Below are 17,935 nucleotides of genomic sequence, written 5' to 3' on the forward strand. Positions count from 1 at the left end.
CACCCTAAGCATCTACTTAATTCTATTACCAAAAGTCAGTTTATTAGGCTTAGACGCTATGCCAGTACTATTTATATGTTTGAAGAGCAGGGTAGAGAATTAACAGACTTTTAGCACGTGGCTATAATTTGACATTTTTGAATAAAAGCTTTAATGTTGTGAAATTACTGAATGTTAAATGTGGAACAAACAGATCCAAAAGAATGAGTAATTGTAATAGTGATACTGTTATCTTTTCCACCGAGTATACACCACAATTTCCACCGATTTGCAAAATACTAAAGCAACATCTAAATATCTTAAAAGCAGATGATTTGTTATTACCAACATTGGACAATTGTAAATTTGTTTGAACAAAAAAAAAACACACTTTATCTGCAAGATTGTCACAGAGTATGGTAACTTATTAAACCAGTCCTGGTTATTCAGTAAGGATACTTATAGAAGCCATATCCAGAACTGCCTAACATGTTCTTAGATCAAGTGTGGCAATACGTTTGAGGTCACAGGCAGATAATTTAATATGAATTTGAATGCTAGTTGTCCTACTACATTTGCGGTCTATTTATTAGAGTGCACATTTTGTTCTGCCCAGTACGTTGGTCAGACATCATGAGAGGTCCAATCAAGCGTTAGGGGACACATAAGGGATATCAAAGATTCCACTGTAGCACGCTACTTTAATAGTGAACATTTTACTAATTAATCACACTTTACTGTACAGGTGATCACTGTCATCGGGCTACCACCTAGTGGTGGGGACAAGTATAACATTCTAAACAAAAAAAGAATTGTATTAGATATACAGATTACATACTAAGTTTCCGAAGGGTTTCAATTTAGAATCAGACCTCCTTCCTTTACTGATCGTTGAACCCTGCACCACTGTTACCAATGGATAAGTATTGTTGCTTTTAGTTGGAATTTGCTGCAGATAGCAATTTCTTATTCGTAGCATTACCTTGTATTGCTTAAGTGAGTCCTTATGTTTATTCCGCTGTATTCATGTTCATACTTAGTATGGTTTTATGTGTATTTTGTTTTTGTTTTCTGTTTATGAACAATTAATATACGTTCCACTATTTCTTGCACAGTGAGACCAAGAGTATATGAGGTGCATGAGGAGTTAACTCTGAAAGGATAGGAGCGCCCTTTTGTTTGATTGGTTCTCAAGTATTTGAAATAGTGTGCTTTACTGTCAGTGTTTTATCTATGATTAAGAGTTTGTAATGGCATGAAACCCGTCAGATGGTGTCCCCTGACTACTGTGTATATGTGTGTATTGTTCACCTGCATCTCTAATAAAGAGCATTTTATTTTGAGGATTGGCGAGTGCTGCTGGTTGTTGCCCTGTAAGTTTGTTCAGAGTGTTTGTCCGTTACAGCTTTGCATAGGACCCCTTACTGATTGGAATCCATGTCTCTGACCTAATTTCTCACTTACTCGCGGACCACACTTTGTGATCGACCGCCCCTGTTGATACTATTTTGAAATCTTTAGAACCCTTCTGGCCGCACCTCCAAGTAAGACGATACCAATGATACTGGACATTGCTCGGGAAGAGATAGCCAAGCTCATCTACCGCCCTGAACAAAAGCATGGGATTTCCAGCCAAACATACAGCATGCGCCTAAAGGATCCCACCAAACAGCAGACTTAGAGGATGGAACGAGTTCTCCCCCCACAAGGCTCTATGAAAGGCCAACACGAAAGCCAAGCTTCAAAAGGCAAGGAACAAACCGACGGCCTGACCTGGCCTTCACTTAAACACCTACTTTAGACTGAAAGCTCATGGAGGGAGCCCTAGTGGCATCCCCTCCTTTATTGACCAAAAACGAGGCCAACGTGTGCACCTGCAAACCCATAGAGCCTGCCCCACTTCTGCCAGTAGATGGGTTAACTGAAGACCGCAAGCGCTGGGATGAACCAGCCCCCTTTGTGTCCACAGCCGTTCTTCACTTGGTGCCACAAGCGCTACTCCTCTGCTCTTCACTGCGCCTCCTGTCCATCCCCCCGGAGGGCGTGGCCCCCCATGGGGTACTCCCCTCTAACCGGTGTGCTGTCAACCTCCCTACGGATTATGGATTCAGGCATTATGTTAAGTCACCCTGTGCCCATTATAGGTACAGGGTGCAAATCCAACAGTACTGGAGGGGTTAACTTCAGTTTTGAGTAACTGTTAGCTTTGAGTAACTGTATTGTCTAAGACAGTTGTTGTTAGCAGTTGTAGTTGTTGCACCAGTTTTTAAGCAGTGGCTAGAAGCAAAATAAATAGCTGATTTAGACTTAAACTGGACTGAATTATTTAGACGACATTTTTAAGATGAGGATGTCTCTGCCTAACTGAAAGATATTGCGGATCCTACTGCCTCTCCGCTACACGGTGGAACACAGGAGGGAAGCCCTGCTCCTCGCCGAAGTCCTCTGCTGACTGGCGTGACAGGAAGTGACATCCCCGGAAGCACCAACCGCAGAGGAACCTGGGACAGATGATGTCAGGGTGGCCATCTTGGATGGGGCTGAAGAGGCCAGTGAGGCCATGCCGGGTAGGCCAGTGACTGGGATTGAACCCACAAATGGCGATGAAGACATGATCCCGCCTGATGGATGAGCACCCACAAGCACCGCTGCCAGCAACTGCAGCAGGGACACTGCAGCCGTGTCAGATTCGCCAGAGATGACCACTGCTGGAGGTATGGCTGCGCTGCTCACATTAACACCACCACTAATACTGGGACCCGCCGGACTGAATAAGGAGAAGGACACACCGCAAGCAACCCTCAGGACCCTGGCCTAAAACCCCCCAAGAATAGGCCCTGAGGCAGTACCATACCCCCATCAGGTTTGGAGGCCTGAGCAGGTCCAATCGACCTAGCATCCACCTCCACCCACTCCCGTTCAGGAGACAAGTAAAACAAAACAGGGCTTCCATCTCCCTCCCTCCCAGAAGGGGAAGAGGGAAGTGAGAACCAGGGAACAGGGGATCCAGTCATCCAGCTCCATGTCAACCTCCTCCTCTTCTCTCTCCACAGGACTCCTACCATGCTCGGCTAAATATCTATACTTTGGATGGGGGAAGCAAAACTCTGTGGGATTGATCCATGGTAAAAACGTCCAAGGAATCCACAGCAACAAAGAGGAATTGGATTCCCTGTGCATCACATATAAAGGGTAAGTAAATCTCCTCCCAAGCCCTACTGCAACATTGTAACAAAACGGGCAAACTCAGCACTCACTCTTTAGGGCCTTAACCCTTGGTTACATTACAGGCTATGAATTTGCCCTGCACTAGCTTAAAGGATTAATCTCCTAACCACCCCCCAGAAAAACACAAAATAAAAGGAATGGTCACCAGGCAGTGCACGGTTCAGTGAGAGCAGGCAGTCCAATCTTTCAGAGTATCAAAAGGGTTAAGCAAAGGAATGGTCAACAGGCAATGCAGGGTTCAGTAACGGGCAGGCAGTCCAATAGCAAATGTCAAAAAAACATAACTTATGCTTACCTGATAATTTTGTTTCCATCGTGGGGAGGAGAGTCCACAGCTTTATTCATTACTTTTGGGAATACAGAACCTGGCCCCCAGGAGGAGGCAAAGACAACCCAGCCAAAAGCTTAAATACTTCCCCCACTCCCCTCATCCCCCAGTCATTCTGCCAAGGAAACAAGGAACAATAGTAGAAATATCAGAGTATAAATGGTGCCAGAAGAAAAATTAAATTTAGGTTCGCCCACCAGAGTTACGGGCAGGAGCCGTGGACTCTCCTCCTCACGATGGAAACAAAATTATCAGGTAAGCATAATTTATGTTTTCCATCTAAAGGGGAGGAGAGTCCACAGCTTCATTCATTACTTTTGGGAAACATATACCCAAGCTTTAGAGGACACTGAATAAAACCAGGAGGGTAAAAAGGCAGACCCTAATCTGAGGGCACCACAGCCTGTAAAACTTCTCCCCCAAAAGCAGCTTCCACAGAAGCAAAAACATAAAATTTCTAAAACTTTGTGAGAGTGTGTAAGGAGGACCAGGTAGCTGCCTTACAAATCTGCTCCATAGAGGCCTCATTCTTGAAGGCCCAAGATGAAGTCACAGCTCTAGTTGAATGAGCCGTGATCCTCTGAGGAGGCTTATGTCCAGCTGTCTCATAGGCCAAGCGAATCAAGCTTCTCAACCAAAAGACAAAGTAGTAGAAGAGGCCCTCTGCCCCTTGCGCTTCCCGGAATACACCACAAAAAGAGATGAAGACTGTCTAATATCCTTTATAGCCTGAAGATAGAACTTCAAGGCACGAACGACATCCAGATTATTGAGTAACCTCTCCTTAGAAGAAGAAGGGTTAGGACACAAAGAAGGAACAATTATTTCCTGATTGATGTTATGGTTAGACACCACCTTGGGAAGAAACCCCAGACTGGTGCAAAAAACAGCCTTATCCGCATGAAAAACCAGATAAGGAGGCTCAAATTGCAAGGCAGCTAGCTCAGATACTCTGCGTGCCGATGCAAAAGCCAACAGGAAGAGAACCTTCCAAAACAGAATCTTAATGTCTATAGAATGCATAGGCTCAAACTGAACCCTCTGCAATTCCATAAGGACCAAGTTTAAGCTCCATGGGGGAGCAGACTGCCTAAAAACAGGTCTAATTCTAGACAGAGCCTATACAAGAGATTGAATGTCAGGAAGCTCAGTGAGTCTCCTGTGAAACAAGACTGATAATGCTGAAATCTGTCCCTTTAAGGAACTGGCGGCAAGCCCCTTCTCCAAACCTTCTTGGAGAAAGGACAGAATCCTGAATACCTTCACCTTGTGCCAAGGATATCCATGCTTCTCACACCAGGACAAGTCCTCCGCACCTTATGGTAGATGCGACGAGTGACTGGCTTCTTTGCCTGAACTAGAGTGTCAATCACAAGCTCAGAAAAACCTCTCTTGGCTAAGACTAAGTGTTCAGTCTTCACGCAGCCAGCCTCAGAGAAGCAAGATTTTTTATGTTAAACAGGACCCTGTTTCAGCAGATCCCTTCAACAGGGTAACCTCCATGGTGGAGAGGATGACATCCCCACCAGATCCGCAAACCACGTCATCCGCATCCACGCTGGAGCAATCAGGATGGCCGAAGCTCACTCCTGCTTGATGCGTGACACTATACGAGGTAGAAGTGGTAACGGTGGAAAAATGTAAGCTAGGCTGAATCCCCAAGGCACCACTAAGGCATCTATCAGCTTTGCCTGGGGATCCATCAACCTCGATTCATATCGGGGCAGCTTGCAATTGAGTCTGGACGCCATGAGATCTATCTCTGGTGTTCCCCATTTGAGACAAATCTCCACAAACACTTCGGGGGGGAAGAGACCATTTCCCCAGATGGAAGGATTGCCTGCTGAGAAAGTCCACCTCCCAATTGTCCACACCTGGAATGTGGATCGCTGAGAGTGAGTAGCTGTGGGACTCCGCCCACTCCAAAATCCAAGACACCTCCCTCATTGCTAGGGAGATCCTCGTACCCCACTGATAGTTGATGTAAGCCAACGAGGTTGTCGGTCTGGAACCTGATGAAGCTGAACGACCCCAGAAGAGGCTACGCCCTCAGAGCATTGTAAATTGCTCGAAGTTCAAGAATATTTATCGGAAGGAGAGACTGCTTTCAGGTCCATCTTCCTTGTGCCATCCTGGCACCCCAAACAGCTCCCCATCCTGCCAGACTTGCGTCCATGGTCACAATCTCCCAGGCCGGTCTCAAGAAGGATGTCACCAGTTACAGATGCTCCAGATGGATCTACCAAGAGAGGGAGTCCCTGGTCCGAGCATCCATGGATATCCGCTGAGATTGATATGAATGATCACCGTTCCACTGTCTCAACATGCACAATTGAAGAGGTCTGAGATGGAACCTGGTGAAAGGGATGACATCTATGCTGGAAACCATGAGCCCGATCACATCCATACACTGAGCCACCAAAGGGCTTGCGTAGGACTGAAGGGCAAGACAGGTGGACGCAATCTTCCTGCGCCGTTGATCTGTGAGAATAATTTTCATGGACATAGAGTCTATTATCGTGCCCAGGAACTCCACCCTGTTGCTGGGAACCAGAGAACTCTTTCCTGAGTTGATCTTCCAACCCTGAGATTGGAGCAAGAAAAGATGAGCTGTCGAATGATCCTCTGCAAGGCTGAACGACGGGCGCCTGGACTAGGATGTCCTCCAGATAGGGTGCCACAGCAATGCCCCTGGATCTGGCCACTTCAAGTAGCGCCCCCAGAACTTTTGAAAAGAATCTCTGGGCCGTCGCCAGACCGAAGGGAAGGGCCACAAACTGGAAGTGTTGGTCCAGAAATGCAAATCTTAGGAACTTGAAGTGGTCCCTGTGAATTAGAACATGAAGGTAAGCATCCTTCAAGTCTATTGTCATCATAAACTGCCCCTCTTGAACTAGGGGCAGAATATATCTGATCGTTTCCATTTTGAACGGTGGAACTGTCAGAAACTTTTTTAAACACTTTAGGTCCAGAATCAGGCGGAATGTGTGTGGCAAACCTTGCCACTTATGAACTATGCAGGAATTGTTATTTAGGCTAATGGTTAAAATGTATGTTAAACTGTATGTTACTGTTTAAACTCCCTGCTGTTTCAGTTGGGAAACCCTTGTAGGGGAGACTGTTTTTAAAAAGTGTTTGTTTTTCCAGTTGTTGAATAAGTTGTTGTTGACTCCCAAGCTATGTGTCATATTGTTTTTGGTGGAAAGGGGTTATTATTACAATTACCAAGAGTAGTTATTTGCTTGTCTCTGCTTACCAAAAAGATATTACAGATCCTACTGCCTCTCTGCTACAATTACCAAGAGTAGTTACTTGCTTGTCTCTGCCTACCCAAAAGATATTACAGATCCTATTGCCTCTCTGCTACAATTACCAAGAGTAGTTACTTGCTTGTCTCTGCCTACCCAAAAGATATTACACATCCCACCGCTGCCACCAGCGTCAAGTAGAGGATCAAATGGTCACATTAAACAATCACGTAACAGTGCTAGCAGGAGAGAAGAGGAGCGCAGAGGAAAAAGCGCGTTTAGAACGGGAATCTCTGCTAGACAAGCTGCACCGACAGACTGCAGAAAACACCAGCTTGAGAGTGGAACATGAAACATGAAACATTAAAGACAAACTTAGCGACACTGGAGGAGAAGCTGACGCTGGCTCATAGTGAGGTGCAGCAACTCAAGGGCACCCTATGTCAGTATGAAGGGATTGTGGATACCTATAAAGAGCAGGTACAAAACACTTGTAAAGAAGCCAATGAGATTTTGAAGGACTGTTTAGCCCACTGAAGAAGTTGAACCCTTATTTATATGGACAGGAATTCTCCCTCATAACGGGAATGCAGATGGATTGTCCCGGCAAACTGACATGCCTACCACCTCCTAGTCCGGTCATCCCCAAGTTGACCCGCCAAAGGGTCAAGCCGGGTCTGCCGGAGTGTCTCACCAGGAGGGAGCCGTGTGACGGACCCCTCTGTCAGTACTGGAAGGGTTAACTTTGTTCAGTTTTGAGAAACTATTTTCTGAGACAGGTTTCCTAGCATCCGCTATTGTTACTGTAATTAAGTTTATGTGATAAGCGTTCACATTGTTTAATCACTGTTTTCTTGTGTTTAAATTGTTTATTTGGTTAAGTAATGTAATTCTATTGTATCATGTAACAGGGCGTCTTCCCTCTATCTAATGTACAATACTCTTCCCCCCCATCTGGTCTCAGACCTGCATAAATACTGAGCATATAGCCCTCAATAAAGACATTCTGTTTTTACCTTGAAGATGGAGCCTGGTCTCATGTTTGGGGGGGGGGGAATTAGCTGGGTTGTGTGTTGCTGATCCCATATTCAGGACATCTTTCTTCTGGTATTAACCCTTGATATCTGGGTTATACCATAACAATCACTTTTATTGTTTTTTTTTTATTGTTTACATATATATTTACATTCCTGGCTTCATAGTGCACAGATTGTGTTATACATTAAGATTGTTACTATGAGGTCCTCCATTCATTCTGTCTCAGGCATGTAAGGGTTACACCTTGTGGGCGTGTTCTTATTTTAATGTTATGTTGGTTTTAACCAATGATGTTCATTTGATCAGTGTATAAATTATGCACCTGGGACTGGCAACCTATGCTATGACTACGGCGCAATGCCGAAACGCGTAAGCCTGCCAGCCCTGAGGTGTCCATGCATCTCATTTGTGCTGCCTGTTGCTATTTGACCTATATTTTTAAGTGGAATAATCCAATAAACGCTACATTTTATATACATTCTGGATTGCTCTTTATTTTCACTTTGGCAAGTATATTTATGGCCTGTTAGAGCATCCAGTATCCTGCCTGGACTCCCTCTCAGCACTTTTTTCCCCTGGACGAAAGGAACACACACTATTCAGGTATTGATTGAGTTGCTGGAGAGTACGTGGATCGATCCAGTGCGTACACTATATTCACGCTTTCATATTAGGAGGACACGGATTGGTGGTTCCCTAGACAACGACATAGTCGTCAGCTAGTGCCGAATACGTCCCACCCACTGACGATTGGATCCCATGTGACTGAGGTTGGGTCTGGAGTGGCGTGTATCTGTGAGTAGGGATGCCGAGGACACAGAAAACGGAGAACTCCTATGGTGATCACACAAGCCAGCGGCTTGGACTGTAAGTTGCAAGGACTCTATCTATGGTGGTGAGACACCTATGCTGCAGCTTTATACATATGGCTCTTTTAGATACATGCTTTTCTAGTTACAGCTGTATAAGTGCTTGATGTATGGATACTACTATTACATCGTGATCCTCATTACTATTTGAAAGTGTGTGTATATACCTTCGGTTCATTGTGGGAGCTACAAGTTTTCTACGTGCCTTTTGGAGAGTTGAGACATATATATTGTATTCACATATATTTTGTTTAGTTATAGAGTCATTTTTCCCATACCCCTCTTTTTGGTTCATTGTACATATATACAGCACACACACTGACTGACATAACACATATACACAGCACACACACTGACTGACATAACACATATACACAGCACACACACTGACTGACATAACACATATACACAGCACACACACTGACTGACATAACACATATACACAGCACACACACTGACTGACATGACACATATACACAGCACACACACTGACTGACATGACACATATACACAGAATACACACACTGGCTGACATAACACATATACACAGCACACACACTGACTGACATAACACAAATACACAGCACACACACTGACTGACATAACACATATACACAGCACACACACTGACTGACATGATACATATACACAGCACACACACTGACTGACATGATACATATACACAGCACACACACTGACTAACATGATACATATACACAGCACACACACTGACTGACATAACACATATACACAGAGCACACACTGACTGACATAACACATATACACAGCACACACACTGACTGACATAACACATATACACAGACAGCACACACACTGACTGACATAACACATATACACAGCACACACACTGACTGACATGATACATATACACAGCACACACACTGACTGACATAACACATATACACAGCACACACACTGACTGACATAACACATATACACAGCACACACACTGACTGACATAACACATATACACAGCACACACACTGACTGACATGATACATATACACAGCACACACACTGACTGACATAACACATATACACAGCACACACACTGACTGACATGATACATATACACAGCACACACACTCACTGACATGATACATATAGACAGCACACACACTCACTGACATGATACATACACACACACTGACTAACATGATACATATACACAGCACACACACTGACTAACATGATACATATACACAGCACACACACTCACTGACATGATACATATACACACCACACACACTCACTGACATGATACATATACACAGCACAAACACTGACTGACATGATACATATACACAGCACAAACACTGACTGACATGATACATATACACAGCTCACACACTGACTGACATGATACATATACACAACACACACACACTGACTGACATGATACATATACACAGCACAAACACTGACTGACATGATACATATACACAGCACAAACACTGACTGACATGATACATATACACAGCACACACACTGACTGACATAACACATATACACAGCACACACACTGACTGACATGATACATATACACAGCACACACACTCACTGACATGATACATATGCACAGCACACACACTCACTGACATGATACATATTCACAGCACACACACTAACTGACATGATACATATACACAGCACACACACTGACTGACATGATACATATACACAGCACACACACTGACTGACATGATACAAATACACAGCACACACACTGACTGACATAACACATATACACAGCACACACACTGACTGACATGATACATATACACAGCACACACACTCACTGAGATGATACATATACACAGCACACACACTGACTGACATGATACAAATACACAGCACACACACTGACTGACATGACACATATACACAGCACACACACTGACTGACATAACACATATACACAGAATACACACACTGGCTGACATAACACATATACACAGCACACACACTGACTGACATAACACAAATACACAGCACACACACTGACTGACATAACACATATACACAGCACACACACTGACTGACATGATACATATACACAGCACACACACTGACTGACATGATACATATACACAGCACACATTTCTAGTTACAGCTGTATAAGTGCTTGATGTATGGATACTACTATTACATCGTGATCCTCATTACTATTTGAAAGTGTGTGTATATACCTTCGGTTCATTGTGGGAGCTACAAGTTTTCTACGTGCCTTTTGGAGAGTTGAGACATATATATTGTATTCACATATATTTTGTTTAGTTATAGAGTCATTTTTCCCATACCCCTCTTTTTGGTTCATTGTACATATATACAGCACACACACTGACTGACATAACACATATACACAGCACACACACTGACTGACATAACACATATACACAGCACACACACTGACTGACATAACACATATACACAGCACACACACTGACTGACATGACACATATACACAGCACACACACTGACTGACATAACACATATACACAGAATACACACACTGGCTGACATAACACATATACACAGCACACACACTGACTGACATAACACAAATACACAGCACACACACTGACTGACATAACACATATACACAGCACACACACTGACTGACATGATACATATACACAGCACACACACTGACTGACATGATACATATACACAGCACACACACTGACTAACATGATACATATACACAGCACACACACACTGACTGACATAACACATATACACAGAGCACACACTGACTGACATAACACATATACACAGCACACACACTGACTGACATAACACATATACACAGACAGCACACACACTGACTGACATAACACATATACACAGCACACACACTGACTGACATGATACATATACACAGCACACACACTGACTGACATAACACATATACACAGCACACACACTGACTGACATAACACATATACACAGCACACACACTGACTGACATAACACATATACACAGCACACACACTGACTGACATGATACATATACACAGCACACACACTGACTGACATGATACATATACACAGCACACACACTGACTGACATAACACATATACACAGCACACACACTGACTGACATAACACATATACACAGCACACACACTGACTGACATGATACATATACACAGCACACACACTCACTGAGATGATACATATACACAGCACACACACTGACTGACATGATACAAATACACAGCACACACACTGACTGACATAACACATATACACAGCACACACACTGACTGACATGATACATATACACAGCACACACACTCACTGACATGATACATATACACAGCACACACACTGACTGACATGATACATATACGCAGCACACACACTCACTGACATGATACATATACACAGCACACACACTTAATTAATTAAATGCCCTATCCTCCTGGCTTGCTGTAATAAAATATAAATAAGAGCCATAGAACTGACTCAACCATAACTATGTACATAACCATAATAACTTATTTATAACTTTGAATAAATAACACAGACACAAGTGTTGGTAAAGACCCGTGGGTCACATTTATTGAAGAACATGAGAACCGGCTGGACGCAACAGGGTCAGCTAAACATGTGGCTGCAATCTAGCTAGGAGAGTAAGCAACCCCCTGCTAGGAAGAAGGGCCGCGCCCATGAATGCCTACACAAGCAGAGCTTAGCTGCACGCAGAAGGCTTAGGGAGTTCTCTGCATCTTTAGAATGGGGGAGGGACCCCAGGCGCGCACCTGCAGAGATCACCCTCCCCTGGGCAGCCGTCACTCTACCTCTGATGGCAAACCGGGGCGCGGATCAACCGCCTAACCAGGGTGTAAATCAAAGATCTCCAGACCAGTAGGACCAGGTGTGATGAGGCGCGTAACCATGCCACTACCTGGGGAGCGTAGCCCTCATCCTGCCTCGGACACCCTGCTGGAACACCATAGTGATGCCCCAGCCTAAAGATTGCCGCATCATCAAATTGAAGGGAGGGAGGGAAGCTGTGAAGACGAGCTGGAAAGAGGGTTTGGGGCCTGTAACCTGACTACTTAAAAGGTAAGCTAAACCCCACCCTCACTAATGCAACATTGTTGCAACTTCACAGCAGCACACTGCAAAGGGCCTTAATTATTATGTTGGTTCCGGGCTATGCTACCCTCCACTGTCTTAATTAATTAAATGTCCTATCCTCCTGGCTTGCTGTAATAAAATATAAATAAGAGCCATAGAACTGACTCAACCATAACTATGTACATAACCATAATAACTTATTTATAACTTTGAATAAATAACACAGACACAAGTGTGGGTAAAGACCCGTGGGTCACATTTATTGAAGAACATGAGAACCGGCTGGATGCAGGGCCAGCTAAACATGTGGCGGCAATCTAGCTAGGAAAGTAAGCAACCCCTGCTAGGAAGAAGGGCCGCGCCCGTGAATGCCTACACAAGTGGAGCTTAGCTGCACGCAGAAGGCTTAGGGAGTTCTCAGCATCTTGAGAATGGGGGAGGGACCACAGGCGCACGCCTGCAGAGATCACCCTCCCCTGTGCAGCCGTCACTCTACCTCTGATGGCAAACCGGGGCGCGGACCAACCGCCACAAGAGACAGCCCAACAGGCACAGCTCTTGCCGCCACACTCATAGGAGTAGTAAAATAGAACGCCTCAAATTACAGAGGAACAGGTCAATGCCCCTCTCAGTGAGGTGCACCCCGTCCCTTCTCTAGAGGCTCCTCTCAGCCGTTGTAATGTTCCCATGCTCTACAACAAAACCTCCTGACTGGCCTAAGAAGATTCTAACCTCCCTGTTGATCTTCTTACGGACCTGGAAAGCTGCCCATGGGACTGCATATGTCGCCACTCGATTCTGGGGATAATGTTGGACCACCCAATCTTTACTTGAGGGACCCAAGTCTGAAACGTGCGCAGATCTGACTGAATAACTGCACTGAGCTGTTTGCACGGCAGGAGCCCCATATCATTCCCCCCGGCGTGAATTATTAAAACATGGGGTTTCTCCCACCTGCGCAACGCCCCCTGCAGTAACTCAGGCAGACCCTGCCATGTCAGACCCCTACACCCTAACCATCTAATGGTGACACAGGATGAGGGGAAACCCAGCTGACGCCCATCAGGTCTCGCGATCGCTCTCAGCTCCGCCCAGTGGATGTAAGAGTGACCCGTAATCCAAACTCTCAGTGGACTGCTCCTCTGCCCTAAAAAGAAATAAAAGTTAAACGTGGAACATTACAAAAGTAAAGCATCATCTACACAGTTAAAGGCCTAACGTACAGCAAATACCTTTTAGACCTCCATCTCCCCAGTGCTCTGATATGGTCTGCAGACCAACCTAAACCTGCAGTGGTGGTAGCCGCTCCAACTCTGAACGAATGAGGAGCAATGACCCTTGGGTCAAGGCCCACTCGAGACGCTGCCCAGCCCAATACTCTCCGAAACTGGAATCTCGTCAACGGGGAACCGTCCCTGTGAACAAGGAATTGTGAGGAACCCTCCAGACGCACGTCCATGTAGGCTTTGATGAGTCTGACTGAGCAACATACAGATCCCTCGTGGGCCGGCAAAGATAACCAAGCTCCTTTCCCTTCTTGGTCAGTTTTGGATTTGGGAATGAAGACAAGAATCAACGACTCGTCGCTCTTGATGCAGGAGGCCAGTTCCCCCACCCTGAGTGCCCCGTGAAAATCCAGCCCAAAGGCGGCTGAAAACAGGGTGGCCTCGTAGGCGGACGAACATACCGCCGGCAAGGCCTGACATAACACTACCAAGCGCTCAATAGTAACCGGTTCCCTAACATCCCTTGTTCTGGGCACCATACACACCCAACCCCTCAGTACCTGCCGAACCAGGAAGTTCCTAGAGGAGTCAGTGAGGCCATATAGTTTGCAGAAGAAGGAAACGGCGGTAAGCCGAGACCCAACCGCACTCTTTGAAACCCCATTACCTTTGAGTTCGGTAATCCATTCAAGAAGACCCCATTGGTCGCCGTTGCAAGATGGACGGCCCCTTGAGTCACAGAAAGCGATCCATTCTGTCCAGTGCTTTACATAAGTTGTCCAGGTGGACGGGGCGAGCGAAGAACGAATCATCGCGATCAAAGGTCCCCATCCAGCGCCACCTGCCATAAATAATCAGGACAAGGCGAACCATTAGTATCCGCAAGAGGAACTAACGCATAGAAGGCTTCCCATTGAAAACGGGAAAGCGCATCAGCAATCCTATTCTGAATGCCCGGAACATGCCGAGCACGGAACACGATATTCAGGTGCAGACACCTCAGCACCAAAAGCCTCAAATATCGCACCACCGGAGGGGATCCAGACGTGAGCTTGTTAATAGCAAAAACAACGCTCATGTTATTAGTCCAGAATATTACCTTGCAGTCTCGCAGCTGATTGCCCCAAATCTCAAGGGCAACCATGATGGGGAAGAGCTCCAAAAGGCATAGGTTCTGGACCAGCCCTTTGTCCACCCACGAGCGAGGCCACAGGCCGGCGCTCCACTGCCCGGACAGGAAATCGCCGTACCCGTGAGACCTGGCCGCATCAGTAAACAGTTGCAACACTGCATTGGAAGGAACGACCTCCCGCCACAAGCAAATACCATTAAAGTGGGTTAAAAATTCTTCCCATACCTTAAGGATACCCGAAACCTACGCGTCTACGACCTCTCGCTGCACAACTGCCGTTCAAGCCGACAAAGGAAAATCCTTCCCATAGGAATGATCCTGCCCACAAAATTAAGTAAGCCCAACAAAGTCTGAAGATCCTTCACCGATAGATAGGGCTCTGTTCTCATAGCCCTTACAGCCTCCAGCATACGTTCAACTTTATCCTGCGGCAAATGGCACTGCCTTGCCGCAGAGTCAATTTCAATGCCCAGAAAAGTAAGGCATGTAGAAGGGCCCTGGGTCTTGTCCTCAGCCAGAGGAACTCCCATCCTGTGCAGCAGCAATCTCGTCACTTTCATCAAGAAAGCGCATTCTGAAGATCCCGCACTCCTGACGAGCAAAAAATCATCCAAGTAGTGTGCCAGGCCATCAAAACCAGCAACTGCCACGATGGCCCAGTGTTAGAAACTACTGAAAGCCTCAAAATATGCGCAAGAAATTGAGCACCCCATAGGCAAGCACTTGTCTACGTAATACTTGCCCTCAAACCAACACCCCATGAGCCGAAAGGAAGAGGGGTGAATCGGGAGGAGCCGAAACGCGGATTCCACATCCAGTTTCGCCATATCAGCCCCAACCCCGGCCCTACGAACCAACGCTAGGGCGTCATCGAAGGACTGGTAGTAAACCGAGCTAAGCTCAGGAGGGATAGCGTCATTAACCGAACGACCTTTCGGAAAAGACAGGTGCTGAATGAGCCGGAACTTACCCAGCTCCTTCTTTGGGACGACCCCCAATGGGGAAACAACCAGCCCCGGAATCGGAATCTCCTCAAATGGGCCCGCAATGCAACCCAACGCTATCGCTTTGTTCAGTTTCTCCTTCAAAACACAGGGAAACTAATATGCGGACTTCAAGTTCCTATGAGTGGAGGAACCTACCACATGCGATCCGACGAGGATAATAAATCCCCATTGGAGACCATCCCTAAGTAAAATGGCGGCTTCTTCAAAATGGATAAAGAAGCAGCCATTTCTCAATTACTCAGTGGGGTGGCCTCCTTTTCCCAAAGGGAAAGGCTTGGGACCAGCGCCTGGTCTTTCCTGGGAATGACTTGCATCCTGGGGCCTGGTACACTCGGAACCCAAGTGTCCACCCCCGCAGTGCTTACAGGCATGGCGGAAGGCGCATGCCGTACCCCTGGCACATAGCTTGTCCTGGAAACGCCAGCAAACACCTGTAGACCGCCGTCGAGAGCGCTGTGAGGCCTTGGCACCCGGTAAACCACCAGGAGACTGCCCAGGTGCCACCCATTTTAGGCCCCAATTGCGCCCACAGTCGTGAATCAACATCGCCGAATGTAAGAAGAGGGTTACCAACCATCTTCCTGCGAAACGCCACGTCGTAATCACACCACGCCCCTTCTTTGTATTTCTCAAAAAACGTCTTGATAGAATCCTGATACTTCAGGATATTCAAGGCCTGGTCAGGGAATCTGGTTATGTAACACGACGCATAAACCCGGAAACACTTGCGCCACTCATCATACGAATCGGGCCTTTTGAATTTCTTAGGGCCCGTGCCGTCATCCACCATTTCTTTCTGGCGGTAGGCTTCCGCTGAAAGCTCAAACATGTGCACGTATTTGCCGTCCTGAATCCACAGCACCATCTTAGATTTAAGATGCTCATGCAGACTGAATGCGGGCCACGTATCCATGTCCCCATGCATAGCCGCTCTACGCCTATTTGTCGCCACCGGGCTAACTAGTCCCGTTGGCGCAGGAGGTGTCGGCAAAGGAACACGGGGCTCCATGCGGGATGAACCAGGGGGGAGGGGTAAACCCATGGCCTTCCTTTCTTCCACTAGCCATTTCACCATCCTATACATCCTCTTCTGCCCCTTAGCTTCCAACCCCAGGGATCTATCACTCTCGGACCCCGAATTATCAGAGGATGAGCTAAAACCCCTATGTTCATAAGTCACAGTGGCACCAAGGCATTTCTGGGCTCCATGATATTCTGGAAAGAAAAATGTGAGAGAGGAGTACCACGGGGGGAGGACGAAGGCCCACAATCAACAACATCAATCCCCCCTGGGCTAGGACTCCTATGCTCTATGCCACACTTCCCACATGCGCATCCAAAACAGCGTCAGCGAACTGAACCTGTCTGCCTAGGCCCTGCTCTGGAATAACTGATGCTTGACATAAGCTGGGCGTAGATACTGTGGCTTTCTTGGCCGAAGCCCTAGTAACAACTCCCGGGGGGACCCCGCTGAGGGCCACACCCACGGGCGACACGCGCGCGCACCCTGCCGTGAGGTACTTGCGGCTTGCCGTTTGCCCCCCGCCTGTCTAATCGGGCCCTGAGGCCCTACTTCCTGAGGAACTACTGGTGTGTCCCCTGTCAGGCCTGTGGCCTGCTCATATATGCCAGAATCACCCTTATCTTGTGGCCCACTAACAGCTGATGCCGCCCCTACCTCTTGCCCATCTGCGACACAACTGCCCCCCAACTGCGCATTAGCAGATAACAACGTACCCCCGGTCAGGCATGCGGCCTGCTCATGTGAG

This window comes from Bombina bombina, chromosome 3 (assembly GCF_027579735.1).
Source record: "Bombina bombina isolate aBomBom1 chromosome 3, aBomBom1.pri, whole genome shotgun sequence".
In the NCBI taxonomy this organism is placed as follows: domain Eukaryota; kingdom Metazoa; phylum Chordata; class Amphibia; order Anura; family Bombinatoridae; genus Bombina; species Bombina bombina.